At 38.6% G+C, this 16,799-nt stretch overlaps 1 pseudogene; it reads right to left on the bottom strand.

Moving 5' to 3' along the window:
* Window positions 1-4,449: 4,449 nt before the first annotated feature.
* On the bottom strand, window positions 4,450-4,971 carry LOC118618955 (annotated as a pseudogene).
* Between the last annotated feature and the right edge of the window lie 11,828 nt (window positions 4,972-16,799).

The raw sequence follows: 16,799 nt of genomic DNA, 5'->3' as shown, positions 1-16,799 counted from the left end.
ACCATACAGGTTTCAAGTGTGCAACTCAACAAAGCATCGTCTGCACACTATATAGTTCGCCCACCTCCCAAAGCAAAGTCTCATTACATCTCTATTTTCCCCTCCTTTGCCCACCTCCACCTACCCTCCAACCCTGTTCCCCTCTATCACCGCACTGTTGTCTGTGTCTATGCATTATATATATATATATTTTGTTTCTTTGTTTTTTGCTTAATCTCTTCACCTTCTTTCATCTGGCCCCTCAACATCCCTCCCCTCTGATAGCTTTCAGTCTGTTTCATGTTTCCATGCCTCTTCTTTTGTTTTGTTCATTAGTTTATTTTGTTCATTAGATTCCACATATAAATGAGGTCATATGATACTTGTCTTTCTCTAACTGGCTTATTTCACTTAGCATAATATTCTCCAGGTCCACCCATGTTGTTGCAAAAGGTAAGATTTCCTTCTTTTTTACAGCTGAGTAGTATTCCATTGTGTAAATGTACACATCATTTTTATCCACTCATTTACTAATGGGCACTGTTTTCATATCTTGACTATTATAAACAGCACTGCTAAGAACATAGAGGTGCATAACTTATTTTGAATTAGTATTTCAGGTTTCTTCGGATATATTCCCAGAAGTGGGATTGCAGTTTCATTTTTTTCTTAAGCTTGTGAAAAAACTGCATAATGTTTTCCACAGTGGTGGCATGAGTCTGCATTCCCAACAACTGTACACAAGGGTTTCCTGTTCTCCACATCCTTGCCAACACTTGTTGTTTGTTTATTTATTAATGATAGCCATTCTGACAGGCATTTGGTGATATCTCATTGTGTTTTTAATTTGCATCTCTCTGATGATTACATTGAACATCTTTTTATATCTATTGTCCATCTATAGATCCTCCTTGAGTGTCTATTCTGGTCCTTTGCTCATTTTTTTTAATTGGGTTGTTTGTCTTCCTGGTGTTGAGTTATATAAGTTCTTTATATGTTTTGGAAACTAACCTCTTATCAGATGTATCATTGGCAAATATGTTCTCACATTCAGTGGGTTCCCTTTTCATCCTGTTGATGGTTTCTTTTGCTGCACAGAGCTTTTTAGTTTGATGTAGTTTCATTTGTTTATTTTACCCTTTGTGTCCCTTGCTGAAGGAGACAAACCAGCAAAAATATGGCTATGCCTGGCTGGTGTGGCTCAGCGGTTGAGTGTCTACCCATACACCAAGAGGTCGCTGGTTCGATTCCTAGTCAGGGTACATGCCCAGGTTGTGGGCCTGATCCCCGGTGGGGGTCATGCAGAAGGGGGCCGATTGATGTTCTCTCTCATCAATGTCTCTATCTCTCTCCCTCTCCCTTCCTCTCTCTCTAAAATCAATAAAGAAAAATTATTTTTAAAAATATGGCTATGAAAAATGTCCAATTTTACTGCCTATGTTTTTTTCTAGAATTTTTATGGTTTTGAGTCTTACATATAAATATGTCATCCTTTTAAAATTTATTCTGTGTAAGATGTAAGTTGGTGGTCTAAATTCATTTTTTGCATGTATCTGTCCAATTTTTCCAACATCATTTATTGAAGAAACTGTCTTTACTCCATTTATTCCATTGTATGTTCTTGTCTCCTTTATCAAATATTAATTGACCATAAAAAAGTGAGTTTATTTTTGTTCTCTCTATTTTATCCCATTGATCTATATGCTTGTTCTTGTGCCAGTGCCATGCTATTTTGATTACAATGGCTTGCAGTATAGCTTGATATCAGGTAGTGAAATACCTCCAACTTTTTCTTTTTTTTCCAAGATTGCTGAGGCTATTCAGGTCTTTTGCTGGTCCATATGAATTTTTGGAATATTTGTTCTAGATCTGTGAGATATGCCATTGGTATTTTAAAAGGAATTGTGTTGAATCTGTAGATTTCTTTGGATAGTATGCAAATTTTAGTGATACTAATGAACATGGTATATACTTCCACTTATTTGCATCTTCCTCAGTTTCTTCAGTATCTAATAATCTTCTGAGTATATGTCTTTTACCTCCTAGGTTAAATTTATTCTTAGGTACCTTATTTGTTGTTGCTGCAATACTAAATTAGATTGTTTACTAAATTATTTTTCTGATAGTTCATTATTGGTGTATAAAAATACCACAGATTTCTGAATATTAATTTTGTATCCTGCCACTTTGCCAAATTCATTTATTAGATCTAGTTGTTGTTTGGTAGAGTCTTTATGGTTTTCTATGTACAATATCATGTAATCTGTGAATAATGACAGTTTTACTTCTTCCTTTCCAATTTAGATGCCTTTATTTCTTCTTCTTTCTTGATTGCTGTGGCTAGGACTTTAAGTACTATGTTGAATAAGAGTGGTGAAAGTGAACATCCCTGTCTTGTTTCTTATCTTAAGGAGAATGCTTTTAGTTTTCGCCCATTGAGTAGGATGCTGGCTGTGGGTTTGTCATATATGACTTTTATTATGTTGAGGTATGTTCTCTCTATTCTCACTTTGCTGAGATTTTATCATAAATGGGTGCTAGATTTTATCAAATGCTTTTTCTGCATCTATTGATATGATCATGTGTTTTTTTATCCTTCAGTTTGTTTATGTGGTATATCGCATTTATTGATGTGTGGTAATTTACCAACCTTGAATCCCTGAAATAAATTCTGCTCAATTATGATGTATGATCTTTTTAATGTATTGCTGAATCTAGTTTGCTAATATTTTGTGGAGAATTTTAACATCTATAGTCATCAGGGATATTGGCCTATAATTTTCTTTCTTTGTAGTGTTTTTATCTGATTTTGTTTTTATTTATTTTTTTTATCCTCACCCGAGGACATTTTTTGATATTTTGTTCAGATAGGGTGGGAGGGAGAGAGAGAGAGAGAGAAACATCGACGTGAAAGGGACACATCGAGTGGCTGCCACCCGCACGACCCAACCAGGGCCGGGGACAAACTGCAACCGAGGTACGTGCCCTTAGCGGGAACCAAACCCGGGTCTCTCCGGACCGCAGGCGGACGCTCTAACCGCTGAGCCAAACCGGCCAGGGCTTTATCTGATTTTAAATTAGAATAATGCTGGCCTCATAAAAGAGCTTGGAAGTCTACCTTCCTCTTGAATTTTTTGAAATAGTTTGACAAGCATAAGTGTTAAATTTTCTTTGAATATTTGGCAAAATTCACCTGTGAAGCCATTTAGTTCAGGCTTTGGTTTGTTGGGAGTATTTTCATTACTACTTCAATTTCATTAGTTATGATTTGTCTATTCAGATTTTCTGATTCTTCCTGATTCAGTTTTGGAAGATTGTATACATCTAGGAATTTATCTATTTTGCTCAACTTGTCAAATTAGTTGGCGTATAGTAGTTCATAGTATTTTTTTTTGTTTTGTTTACAATCCTCTATATTTTTGTGGTGTCAGTTGTTACTTCTCCTTTTTCATTTCTGATTTATTTATTTGAGTCCTCTCTCTTTGTGTCTTGATGAGTCTGGTTAGAGGTTCATCAATCTTGTTCATCTTTTCAAAGAACCAGCTCTTGATTTTATTGATCTTTTGTGGTTTTTTGTTTGTTTGTTTAGTCTCCATGTCATTTATTTCCTCTCTAATCTTTTTTTCTTAAACTTTAACGTGAAGATTTTTTTTATGCCAGTGAAAAAACAACCCATCCTTCAAAACATGATGTCAATTGAGGGTTTTTAAATGATTATAACAAATTAAGCATAATTGCATCTCAGAATTATTGAATAAAAATTAATATACCATTTTCTTGTTAAAATTCAAAAGCTTGATTGTAACAAAATATATAGCAGGGAGTTTAACCTAGAAATCTCACACTGAACAAAGACAAACACATAAAATATAAATTAATTATATATGGATATGATTACACAAAGGATCAAAACAGGGTGATTTTAAAAAGCCAGATGTACCTGAATGTAAGGTGACTCCAAGCCATAAGCATAAATTAGAGCAGCTACTTTATTTTAAACAAGAAGTGGCATGAGCGAGCGTTTGCCCCCTCCCTCCTCACCCATGTTTGGAGGAAGAGTGTGTTGTATCTGCCCGGTCCTGTCATCTGCTCTTACACCTGCTCACAGGCAGACATGGCCTTGACTGCAATCTACATAAAGCCGTGGGATCAGGTCCCAGTGGGGCTGCTAGGCAGTGATACTTGGGGACATGAAACTCATTGGGGTTCAAGTGGAATGCGTGTGCTGGCACAGGGCCATGGAATTGGAAAAAATGATTGTGACTACCCACATTCCTACAGTGGCTTCTATGTACAAATCAGATTTATGGCTTCTTTCATTAAACATGCTCTGATCAAATAACCTCACAGAGGAAAATTCACCTAACCTCAAGTCTATAACATAAAAGCAAGGAGGAAATGATAATTTTTCTGCTATTATCATGCTCAGGACCTACAGGGGCAAGAGGTGTGCTGGCTGCCAGGGCACCACTATGCTATCTGTGCTCAGAATACCACATGCAGCCCCCAAGCAGTGAAATGGTCAGCTGGCTGGTTATATGCTATCCACACTGGTTCTCCCACAAACAGGCTCATGGCCTTCACATAGTTCTGTTTGTCCCGTGTGAAGCAATGATAGATCCCCGCAGAGAGGGTGATCCTGTCTCCCTTCTCAGTAATCCGGGTCCACCTGTTCACATTGAGGTACCCAGTGCCATCCAAGATGTAGTAGATCTCATTGTTCAGGTGCAGCTGCTCCTCATAAAACATTTTAATCTTCTCTTCATATTCTGGCAGTTTATCTTTGCATATGGTTATGTCCATCCAGAAGTAGTTTTTCTCTTTTCAGGTCTTTTCTAATTCTGTATCATTCTTATATTTGTCAGCACCCAGCTTCCAGCATAGGACCCCCAGCCAGCACAGCTGCTCCTGGTCTACTGGACAGCTGGGCTCAGCGTGGTGAGGCTTGTGGGGGTTGTCAGTGGAGTCGTCCATGTACCAGGCCTGCACCATGGTGGCAGGTGGATGAGTCTCCACTCTAATCTTTATTATTTCCTTCCTTCTACTTTGAGCTTTGTTTATTGTTCTTTTTCTAGTTATTTTACATGTAGAGTTAGATAATTTATTTGAGATTATTCTTGCTTCTTGAATTAGGCTTGTAATGCTATGAATTTTCCTCTCAGGACCACTTTTGCTGTATCCCATAGATTTGTGGTTGTTGTGTGTTGATTTTCATTTGTCTCCAGGTAACTTTTGATTTATTCCTTGATCACATTGTTAACCCATTCACTGTTTAATAACATTTTATTTCACCTCCATGTATTTAAATGTTTTCAGTTTTTTTATTGTAATTGATTTCTAGTTTCATACCATTGTGGTTAGAGAATATACTTTATATGCTTTCAATATTCTTGAATTTATTAAGACTTATTTTGTGTCCTAAAATGTGGTCAATCTTTGAGAATGTTCTATGTGCACTTAAGGAGAATGTATATTCTGCTGCTTTGGAATAAAATGTTTTATAAATATCAATTAAACCCATCTAATCTAGTGTGTTGTTTAAGGTAGTTGTTGCCTTGTTGACTTTTTTGTCTGGAAGATCTATCCTTTGATGTCAGTGGGGTGTTAAAATCCCCTATTATGATCGTATTGCTGCCTAGCTTCCTTTAATGCCTTCCAAGATTATCTTTACATAGTTAGGTGCTCCTGTGGTGGGTGCATATATATTTACAAGGGTTATATTCTCTTGTTGAATCAATCCTTTTAGTACTATGTAGTGACCTTCTTTGTCTCTTCTCATGGCCTTTGTTTTGAAGTCTGTTTTGTCTAATACAAGTATCACTACCTCAGCTTTTTGTTGGTTTCTATTTGCATGGAATTTTTTTTTTCCATCCTTTCACTTTCATCCTGTGTAACTCTTTTGTTCTGAGGTGGGTCTCTTGTAGACAGCATTTATATATGTGTCATGTTTTCTTATCCATTCAACTACCCTATGTCTTTTTTCCTTTTTCTCCAATCCTCACCTGAGGATATTTTTTTCCTATTTATCTTCAGATAGAGTGGGAGAGAGGAAGAGAGAAGGAGAGAGCGAAAGAAATATCGATATGAGAGGGACACATTGACTGGTTGCCTCCTGCATGACCTCAACCAGAGCTGGGGACAAACCACAACCAAGGTACGTGCTCTTGACTGGAATAGAATCCGTGACTTATTGGTCCATGGGCTGAAGCTCTAACCACTGAGCAAAACCGACCAGGGCTACCCTATGTCTTTTGATTGGATCATTTAATCCATTTACATTTAAGGTTATCATTAATAGGTACTTATTTATTGCTATTTTATTCTTTATATCTATGATCCATTTTGTATTGTTTTTCTTCTTCTTGAGGCAGGCCTTTTTTAAAAAATTGTTTTATTTATTAAGTTGTTTTTGTTACAGATGTTTCTCACTTTTCCCCCATTGACACCTTCCTCCCTTTCCCCCCTGCCCCATCCCCAGCTTTGTAGTCTATTTTCATTGGTCATGCATACATGCATGTAAGTTCTGTGGTTTATCTCTTCCCCCACAAGCCCCGCCCCCTCCTCTGAGGCTTGTCAGTCTGTACCCCACCTCCATGTCTCTGGGTTAATTTTGTTCAGCAGTTTGTGTAGTTCATTATATTACACAAATAAGTGAGATCATGTGATATTTGTCTTTCTCTGCTTGGCTTGTTTCACCTAGCATAATACTCTCCAGGTCCTTCCATGCCATCTCAAAGGATAAGAGATCTTTCTTTCTTACAGCTGCATAGTATTCCTTGGTGTACATGTACCACAGCTTTTTAATCCACTCATCTACTGATGAACACTTTAAAGAAGGCCTTTTAACATTTCTTTTCATACTGGTTTGGTGGTAATAAATTCCTTTAGCTATTTCTTGTCTGGGAAGCTCTTTATTTCTCCTTAAATTTTAAATGATAGTCTTGCTGGGTAGAGAAGTCTTGGTTGTTGGTCCTTGCTTTTCATAACCGAATATTTCATGATAATCCCTTCTGACCTGAAGTGTTTCTGTTAAGAAATAAACCAATAGCCTTATGGGAGCTCCCTTGTAGGTAACTAACTGTCTCTCTCTTGCTGCTTTTAAGATTCTCTCTTTGTATTCAGCCTTTGTCATTTTAATTATGAGGTGTCTTGGTGTGGACCTCTTTGGGACTCTCTGCTTCCTGAACTTGTGTGACCTTTTCCTTCACCAGGTTAGGGAAGTCTTCTGCCATTATTTATTCAAACAGGTTCTTGATCACTTGCTTACTCTTTTCTCCTTCTGATACTCCTATGATGAGGATGTTGTTTACTCTTGATGTTGTCCCAGAGGTCCCTTAGACTTTCCTCATTTCTTAAAATTATCTTTTCTTTTTGATGCTCTGCTTGGGTGCTTACTGTTATCTTGCCCTCTAAAGCACTGTTAATTCCTTCTAGAGATTTTTCATTTCAGATATTGTAGTCTTCATTTCTTATTGGTTATTTTTTATAGTTTCTGTGTCATTTTTAATGCTTACTATCTCTTTGTTTATGTTCTCACTGAGATCATTCATTCTTCCCCTAAAGTCTTTAAGTATCCTTATAATTATTGTTTTTAAACTCTGTATTTGGTGTCAGTTGCTTCCACTTTATTTTATCCTTTTTTGAGGGATTTCACTTGGTCTTTCATTTGGGGCATATTTCTTTGTCTCCCCATTTTGTCTTTGTGTATTATGTGGATCTGCTCTGACTCCCAAATTTGTTATGATTGCTTAATGATGTAGGTGTCTTGTTGGGTTCAGTGGTGCAATCATCCAGATAACCCAAGCTTAATGCTCCAGGAATGTTTCTTGTGGGTTATATGCACCCTCCTGTTCTAGTTGAGTCTTGAATGTTGTTGGATTTTTTTGTAGGTGGAGTTAACCCTTCAGACTGGCTGACTATAAGGACAAACCTCAATCACTATGTATGAGTCACTGTGCAGGGGCTGTCCCCCAGGGCAGAGTTGCTCTCAGCAGGGTCTGGTACCTACAGGAATCCTCCTTTGGATGTGCACTTGTGTGACTAATTGGGTCAAGCTCTGTGTGGTCTGAAGCCCACTACTGGTTGTGTTGGTTCTGAGTCTACTTGGGTAGGTTTCAGGTACAAGTTGATGTCAAACATTGCATGTAACCAGCCTTGGACTACCTGTCTGGAGCTACCACACTATTCACTATTTGTGACTGCATCTACTGGGCCTGGGAAGGGCCAATCTACAAACAAGGTTTGGCTCCCTCCAGTGTAGAGCTGGGGGCAGATCTATAAAAGGTCCAAGGCTCTTCGTAGTCTGCCTCTACCTGTCAGCTAATCCGCCTCTCCCTGAGGTTGCCTGGTTTTTCTCCACAGCCTTCCAAAGAAAAACTAAAAAGTAGGCCTTGTCTGGCCATGATTCACAGACCCTTCCACAGGTTGTGAGCTCATTAGAGTGGGGTGACCCAGGTCAGGAGGATGGGGCTAGTGGGTGTTCTACTTGGGCGCCACATGATCAGGTATTCAATAAGTGGAAAGTAGCCCTAACTCCAGAGCCATACCACTCAGTCTCTGCCAGAGTCTCCAACTCTAGCTCCTCTAGAAGGAGTGGGCCACAGGTTCAGGTTGGGTATAGCCAGCTGTCTCCTCTGCAGGAGCAAGGGCAGCAGGGCAGAGCCACCAGGACTTGGGAGGACAGATCAAAAAAGTCTCCTGTTGGGTGAGGTGCCAGCCACAGGAGGGGGCCAAGCATTTTGTCCCAGTCCTATAAAATAGCCTCTGAGGAAGACACACTCTGAGTGTCCCAGCCTTGAGCAGCACTTCCTTTTCTCCACAGAGCTGAGCTTAGCAGGGTGGGGTTGCTGAGACTTGGGAGGGCAGATTAACAGTCTCCCATGGTGGTGGTGGTGGTGGTAGTGGGGGGATGTTAACAGCAACCCTGTGGAAGGAAACAGGCACTTATTCTGCTTTTGGGGCAAGTCTCTGAGGGGGATGTGCACCAAAGCTCCCGACTTCCAGCAACTCTCAGATTCTAACCCCTACTTCCTGGACTGAGCTCAGCAGGGTGAGGCACCCAGCTGCCAGAAAGGCAGGTCAAGTGAGTCTCCCACTGGGGAAATAAGAGTCTCCCCTGTGATGTAGCCACACAACTCAGCTCCTTACTGTCTGATTCCCGGACAAAAGCCTACTTGGGAGACATGTTCCAAAAGTCCCAGCTCTGTGCAGCACTTTTATCCCCGGGTGGAATTGAACTCAGTAGGGCAGGGCCACAGGAAGTGGAAGAGCAGGCCAAGTGATTCAACAGGTGGGTAGGAGGTGCTGGATGTATGCTCAAGGTGGGGAAGAATGGCCCTCTTTTCAAAGCTACACAGTTCAATCACTGTCTGAATCTCCACCAAGAGCATCTCCAGAAAAAGAGCACCACAAAGGTACCTGCTGGGTGCAGACAGCAGAACCCTCTGCAGGACTCGAGCATGGCAGAGTGGTGTTGCCATTTGGAGGACCAAGCAGTGCATCTTCAGGCTAGTGGTGCAGCAATAGAAGTGTTCCAGCTGGAAAAGTGGCATCTGGGTCTCTAGTGGACTCTCTTCTCTCCCAGGCGGACCAAAGCTCCACTGATTTTCAGCATCAAATGCTATGCAGTTTCTTCTTCCCATCTCTGTTACTTTGGGTTGGGGATTCTCTGCATGGGGTTGAGACCCCACACTTCTTCAGGGAGCGAGTTTTTCAGCCACAATATCCCCCTGGCTTCTCAGCCGCTGCACATGGATGTGGTGGCCAGCCCTTTCCATGTCTCCGCCCTTCTTACCAGTGTCTATATGACTTCTTCTGTAAATCCTTGGTCATAATAATTTCAGTTCAACTAGCTTTCAGCTGGTTATTCAAGTTGATTGCTCTATAATTTAGCTGTAAATCCAGTTTGGTGCTGGGAGCAGGTGAGTGTAGCTTCCACCTACACTGCAGCCATCTTGGAATCTCTGACACTTGTTCTTCTTAAACAAGCTTGTGTTTCTTTTTTGTATTTTATAATAGGTAACAACAAATATTAAAAGTATCTCATATGATGCTGTGCTAGGATTATATTGAAAATGACTTTTCTAAAAAATGTAACTGTGTAGTCTATGTAGTTCAACCTATTTCCTGAGAAATAAAAATATCACTAGGCAAGCATTATGTAAAAAATTAGAAGTCTGGTAATTTACTCTGACCTTTTTGCTTAAGATTAAAATATAGGAAACAAACAAACAAAAGAAATAGAAAACAATTTAACATTTAGCATATATGTCATCCATCACCTATTTTTTGCATTTATGTCAAGGAAGATTCTAAAAATGGTAATTTTGATATTGAAAGGAGTGTATATGTGGGTGCAGCTCATAATTAAGGGATCTGAAATTCCACTTCCAGTAACTGACTTGTCACATTGAGAAATTGCTTGATTTGTTGTAGCTTGCTTTAACATGCCAAAAAATGGGATAATAGGTGAGTCTTCCTTATGGGGTTGTTGTAAAAGAGTGAAACATCACTACAGTAAATGCTTAGGAAATATAGTGATGTGTCTGTACAGTGATTTAATATTTAACAAATATGTATTTGATAAGTATTTACTCTTTTGCAAAAACAATAGTCATGGATGTTATTCCAGGTACTAGAACCCTTCACTTCCTAACTCTACACTTCTTGATTTATCCTGGAGTTCTTTATTAAGTCAATGAACATACAAGGAAAACTGAAAATATGGATAGTGAATGTGTAAGAAAGGTTTGGAACTGCAGAGGTCATGATGACAGTCTCATGAGTGAGCAGGAGGGGAAGCTTGTCTGCAACACTCCTCCTGGACCCCTTGAACCCTGAAGGTGCTCTCTGGAACACATCCCATGCCAGAAAGGCTGTGGCTCTCACTGCAGAGTGGTGGAGATCCCACAAGGCAGCCTCTCTCGTGCTTCCTTCCCCTTGCTGAACATGGAGCAGGCATGGATGCTGACCAAATGTAACTTTCTGTAAATTAAATGTGACCCTTTGTCAAAACCAACATTTAAAATTGTACTTCCTTTTACAGTGAAATTTTAGTTTGCCAGTTTCAGAGTTCTCAGAGAAGCAGCATTTATGCTGTGATTAATCAAAGCTCATGGTGCTAGAGTTAGTCATTGACACAAAGGCTGGCCTCACTTTCCAGTCTGCAGAGTTTATTCTTCATGCCTCTTGCAAAAACATTTGAAGAGCTGATGGAAAAAAGTCAACTAAACTGAGAATCAAGAAGTGTTGCCTTCGTCTGAGAGGAAAAAAAGCCTTTTCTTGCTGCTACTACTACAGTTTAGGAAACACATATGCAGGTCTCAATTTTACCTAAGAAATGACAACCAAAATTTTATATTTGTTTTTATAGATGTAAAATGACAGTCCCTGAAATATGGCCATTCCTTCCAGTATATCTTTTTTTTTTTCCAATGCAGGCAAAACTCTATGGACAGTAGCAAATCCTGGGAGAGCTTGTTGGAAGAACCAGACTTTAAGAAGTAAATTACCCAAGAGATACTAATTTACTCAAAACAAAACTTGGCCCCAAGATAGTTAAGTAGATTGTCAGTAATGGCTAAATTTATTGAGATTTACTATATAACAAGTATTGTGCTAAGGATATTACATGGATTGCCTGATTGAATCTTCAAATAACAAGTAAGAAAAGTATAGTATGGCATCTGTTATCTAGAAGAGGAAATGGAGATTTGGAGGTATGAACTTGCTCAAGGTTATACAGCTAGCAAGCAGTAAAGCCTGGCAGGATTCAAGTTACCCTGGCTCACTCTAATGCCCATGCTCTTAACTTCAATGCCACACCATCTCTCCTAAGCTACAGATTATACTCTCCCTCAACAGCTACACCAATCAGGCCATTTGAGTCAGTAAGAGTGATTTCTTTGTTTATAGGTCTTAGAACTTCAATATTTGGTTATTAGTATGCCCAAAAGAATAAGCAAAGGAATTGGAAAGAGTCAAATGTATTTATTATAAATCATTTTCACAATTTTTAAAATTCCTTGAGAAATTTTATAAGAAACATTTTAGTTATATGAGGGAACTAACTATAATTCTGTACATACTTTTAGGATTGTAATATGTTCAAGTTAGTTATAAAGTGACTTTCTACAGAGTGAATGTGATTTACTATTGAGTTTTTTTCCCACCGATGAAATTCATAAGTCTATTTTTTTTTTTTACAGGAAATTATCTAACCTAAAAGGGTTAACATTATAGAAATGATAACATTAGACACCCTAAAAAAACTTTGTAGCAGGCTTTCATGAAGTTTCCAAATCAGGTATCACCCCTCCCTCCCCATTTTCCTATTCTCGTCTTTTCTCTTTCTAGACCATAGGGATTTCTCCAAGGAGACAAGTAGGCTTCTCACAAAATTCTTGGTGTTCTCCTTTGGATTAAGTATTTATTGTACTTTCTAGCGCTGGGAAATGCATATGACAGTGACACCCATTAACATATCTTCTGCTCCACCTCTTTGGGTAAATTGCCCCTCATCCATATGGCAACATGATGGGCTCTTAGCTCATGCAAGTGTTATAGCCCCTCCTACCTTCCCTCACACCTTCAGAACCTGGTATCCATCTGCAGACTGGATATCTCCATTTACATGTCCTCTCTACACCTCAAACTCTGTATCTGAGATCAAATAAGACATATTCCCTTGCCTGCTCTTTCTACTGGACTCTCCCACTGGTCAATGGCTCCACCATCCATTCAGTGCACCAAACAGAAACCTGGGGTCTTCCTTCAAACTCTGCATTTATTCCCCACATTCAATTGCTGGCCAGGTTTTGCCTCTTCTTCCTCTAGAACCCAATCCCTTCTCTCCATCCATAGTCCATTCTCAGCTCAGTTCTCCTTATTTCTCACCTTGATCAATGCCATGGTTTTTCCTCAACACTCACATCAGGCATTTTCTCTAGGAGGATTTACTTGCCTACTTGCACCCCTCAGTCTGGCTCAATGTCCTATGTTCACACTGCATCTTGTGCATATTTCTATCACAACACTTATCGTGTGTACCCTAATTGGGTGTTTCCTTTAGTGTCTTGCCCCAGTGCACTATAAGCTTCTTGAGGGAGGGTCTGTGTCTTATCTATAAATAGCTAGCTCTGAGCAGTGCCGGACACTTGATAGTTACTCATTAATGTCTGTTGAGTAAATGGAGGAGACTTTGCAGTTGGTTCTGGCTTCAGTTTTCCTGGAGAATTTGTCAGAATCTGTGTGTGATTTACACAGCTTATCTACCTGGGGCTTTGGGTAGGCTCACTGGGAGTTACATTTTATTTTCGTTTGTTTCTCGTTTGTGATAATGAACAAGGACTCAGCAAACTCAACAGTATTTACCCCAATGTTATATTATAGGCCAGGAATAACTGCTTGTTAAATTAAAATGGACAGTTCAAATAGGGCTCAGTTTTTAGACTCCATGCAGTAACTCCTCTGTTTTCTACATTACTAAGAATGCAGCATACAATATACTATCTGGCTACAGTAGCTATTCAAAAATTAATAAAAACAATAATGATAATATTTATTACTTACTAAATGGTTCCTATTCTGAGTGTCATGTGCTTATATCATTTAATCCTCACAACTATTTTATCAAGTTGGTATTATTATCCCCATTTTACAATTGAGGGTACAGGGTTAAGTGACATGCTTTAAAGTCACCTGCAAATTAGTGGTGGCACCAGATATGGAGCTGGCTGTCTGATTTCAGAAGCCACATTAGTCACTGCTGCCTGAAACAATGCACAAACAGCTCTTCATGCTCTTCTCTGCTGAGCCCTCAGCCAGTGAGTGACAGGTGCTGAAATATGATTTGTAAACATGTAGAAAGCACAGATTTTTGTTTCTGATATTCTTTCTGACAGTCACAGCTTACCTAAATTCAAGCAAGTAAATTTGAAAATATCACACATGCTAAGTTGTTTTACATTGTCTTTAAAAAAAAACAAACAAAAAAACTATAATTAAATGTAGATTTCATTAAACAGGCATTACTCCTCAAAAATAACCAAACAACAACAACAACAACTCATATTCTCCTCCTTCCCAGAATTATCTTCCTGGAAGATATTTGTTCAGATTACTTGGTTTGGTAGAAATTGAGTTTTGTTTTGTTTTTGTTTTTAATGGGCAGAAGATATATTTATGCTAGTTACACCGATTTTTAAATCTTCTTTGGTCATGGTAAAAGAATGAAAACTATCTGCTTGCTGCTCCCCACACCTTATGAATAGTTTTCTACCCTAGTTGGGTTGGTTTTTACTTGTGGACTGGAAAAGATAACATGGGCCAGAATTGTGTTGGCACAAAATGGCCTGACTCTAGAAGCTATTACCTAAAAATTTCTTCTGAAAGGCAGCTCTTCAAATTACTGATGGAAGTAGCCTTTGACATGACAGCTTCAATTACATGTGGTCAGAAGGTCTCCACTTCACTGAGCAGGTCTGTGGGTTTCTTAAAATGTTCTACATGAGTAGTGAATGGGAAAGAGGAGACACACGAATTTAAATTGTGTTTTCTTTCTGATGTCCACTACTCTATGTTATCAACCATAAAAATTGGGCCTACTGAGCCTGGTAGCATGAAACACTACAGAAATAAAGAGGAAATTAGATTCTATTAATTGATTTACTCACCTATTTAAATGTATGTATCTGTATCAAGTTTTAGGTTGTAGTATAAGAGTTCAAAATGGTGTAAGACCTGTGTTTTCTTTTTCCTCATTGTTGAGCACCAGATCTAAGTTTGTGAACATCACTTACCAATACATCTTTGGGGTTATAACATGTGGCAAATTCTCAAAGACTTAAGGAAATGTGAACACATTTTTTTTTTTTTTTTAACAACTAAGAGATCTATGATGAAATCCCTGAAATGTACTTAAAAACAATTTCTCCATGAGCTATGCATAAAACTGTTTTTAGCTCTGGTGGTTTGGCTCAGCGGTTGGAGCATTGGCCTGCGGACCAGAGAGTCCTGGGTTCAGTTTCCACTAGGCCCTAGTGGCTAGGGGCACATACCAAAACAAAAACAAAAACAAAAACAAAAACCTGTTTTTAAAATTTCAAAAGTTTCCCAGACTGACACATCCCCCTGTGTGCTGGTTTCTTAAGGAGCGTGCCTAGACTATATTCTCCACAGAGGAGAAAATGTTCTAGAACAGAGAACAAACAGTAGCTTAAATTGTGTCCAAAAGATTAGTGAGGTAAATGATCAACAACTCGTTAAGATAACATGAGGTTAATACTTTAATATCCTTTGAAACTGAACATTTTAAAATACTAAGTTGGAATAGAAAGGTTGTAGGAAAATTTGTAATAAATCGTATGTATGTGTGAGAAACTATACCAATACATCTGCAATATTTGTGTGACAATATTTCAAATATAAAATTTGATGTTTTCTATGCAAAAGTGAAAAATATTAGATGTATGTAATTGTCAAAATTTATAAAACTATACCTGAGGTCTCTGCATTTTAGTATATGTAAATTATACCCCAATTTAAACAAATCTTCAAGCTCTCAAGGTCATAAAAAACAAGGAAAGTCTGAGAAACTATTGCTGCCTAAGGAAACGTGAGGACTAAATGTAATGTGATATCCTGGTTGGTATCTAAGAACAGAAAAAGGAAAAAAAAATTATTTATTTATTTATTTTTTTAATCCTCACCCAAGGACATTTTCCCATTTTTTTGTTCAGATAGAGTGGGATGGAGAGAGAGGAAGAGAGCGAGAGAAACATTGACGTGAAGGGACACATCGAGTGGCTGCCACCCGCACGCCCAACCAGGGCCAGGGAGAAACTGCAACCGAGGTACGTGCCCTTAGCGGGAACCGAACCCGGGTCTCTCTGGACCGCAGGCCGATGCTAACCGCTGAGCCAAACTGGCCAGGGTGGAAAAAAATTTTTAAATGAATAAAATTCAAATGAAGTATGGAGTTTAATTAGTAATAATGTATCAGAATTGGTTCCTTAGTTGTGACAAATGTATCACACTAATGTAAAATGTTAACAATAGAGGAAGCTGTGGACTGGGTATGGGTATAGAAAAAACTCTTTGCCACTTTTCTGCAAGCCTAAAACTATTCTAAAACTTAAAAAGCTTATTTTTAAAAACAGAAACAAGCCCTGGCTGGTTTGATCATTGGTTAGAGCATTGGCCTGTGGACCAGAGAGTCCCGGGTTCGGTTCCGCTAGGGGCACATACCAAAAAATAAATAAGTAAATAAAAAACAGAAACAAGCAGGATAAGGGGGTGGGTGGGATGGATAATATGACAGTTACCAAGCCACTACCTGAAAGTCAAGAAAATGAAAATATCAGTATAATCTATTTCAAGCAATAAGTGTAAATAAGCCATAAAGAGCAAGTTTTTTTTTATCTACTAGACATTAGCATCGGATAGTTAACCCTTCTATCAGATTTACCTTCCCACGATAAAACTGAAGATTGTCATCCTTACCACATTATTTTTTAAGCTGACTAACATTAAAAAGAGTTGTACTACAAACTAATTACAATGGACTGAACGAAGAGTATAGTTTTTATTTTCACATAACATATTCCCCATTGTAAATCATCTAGTGCCACCGTTCTGTCCTGTTGAATGCCACTGTCCGTGAGTAGTTACACACATTGTTTATATGGATAGAGACATTCCTTTCATGCCTGCCTTGTTTGTATAGAGCTGTGTAAAGAAAACTCTTGCATTTATCTTTGTTAAATATGCCCCTATGCTATAATCTATAATCATATTTAAATCCTGTGGATTCCTTTTTTAAT

Source organism: Molossus molossus, unplaced genomic scaffold (assembly GCF_014108415.1).
Source record: "Molossus molossus isolate mMolMol1 unplaced genomic scaffold, mMolMol1.p scaffold_m16_p_1, whole genome shotgun sequence".
In the NCBI taxonomy this organism is placed as follows: domain Eukaryota; kingdom Metazoa; phylum Chordata; class Mammalia; order Chiroptera; family Molossidae; genus Molossus; species Molossus molossus.
The sequence above is the reverse complement of the archived record's forward strand: the minus strand, read 5'-3'. Positions and strand labels throughout refer to the sequence as shown.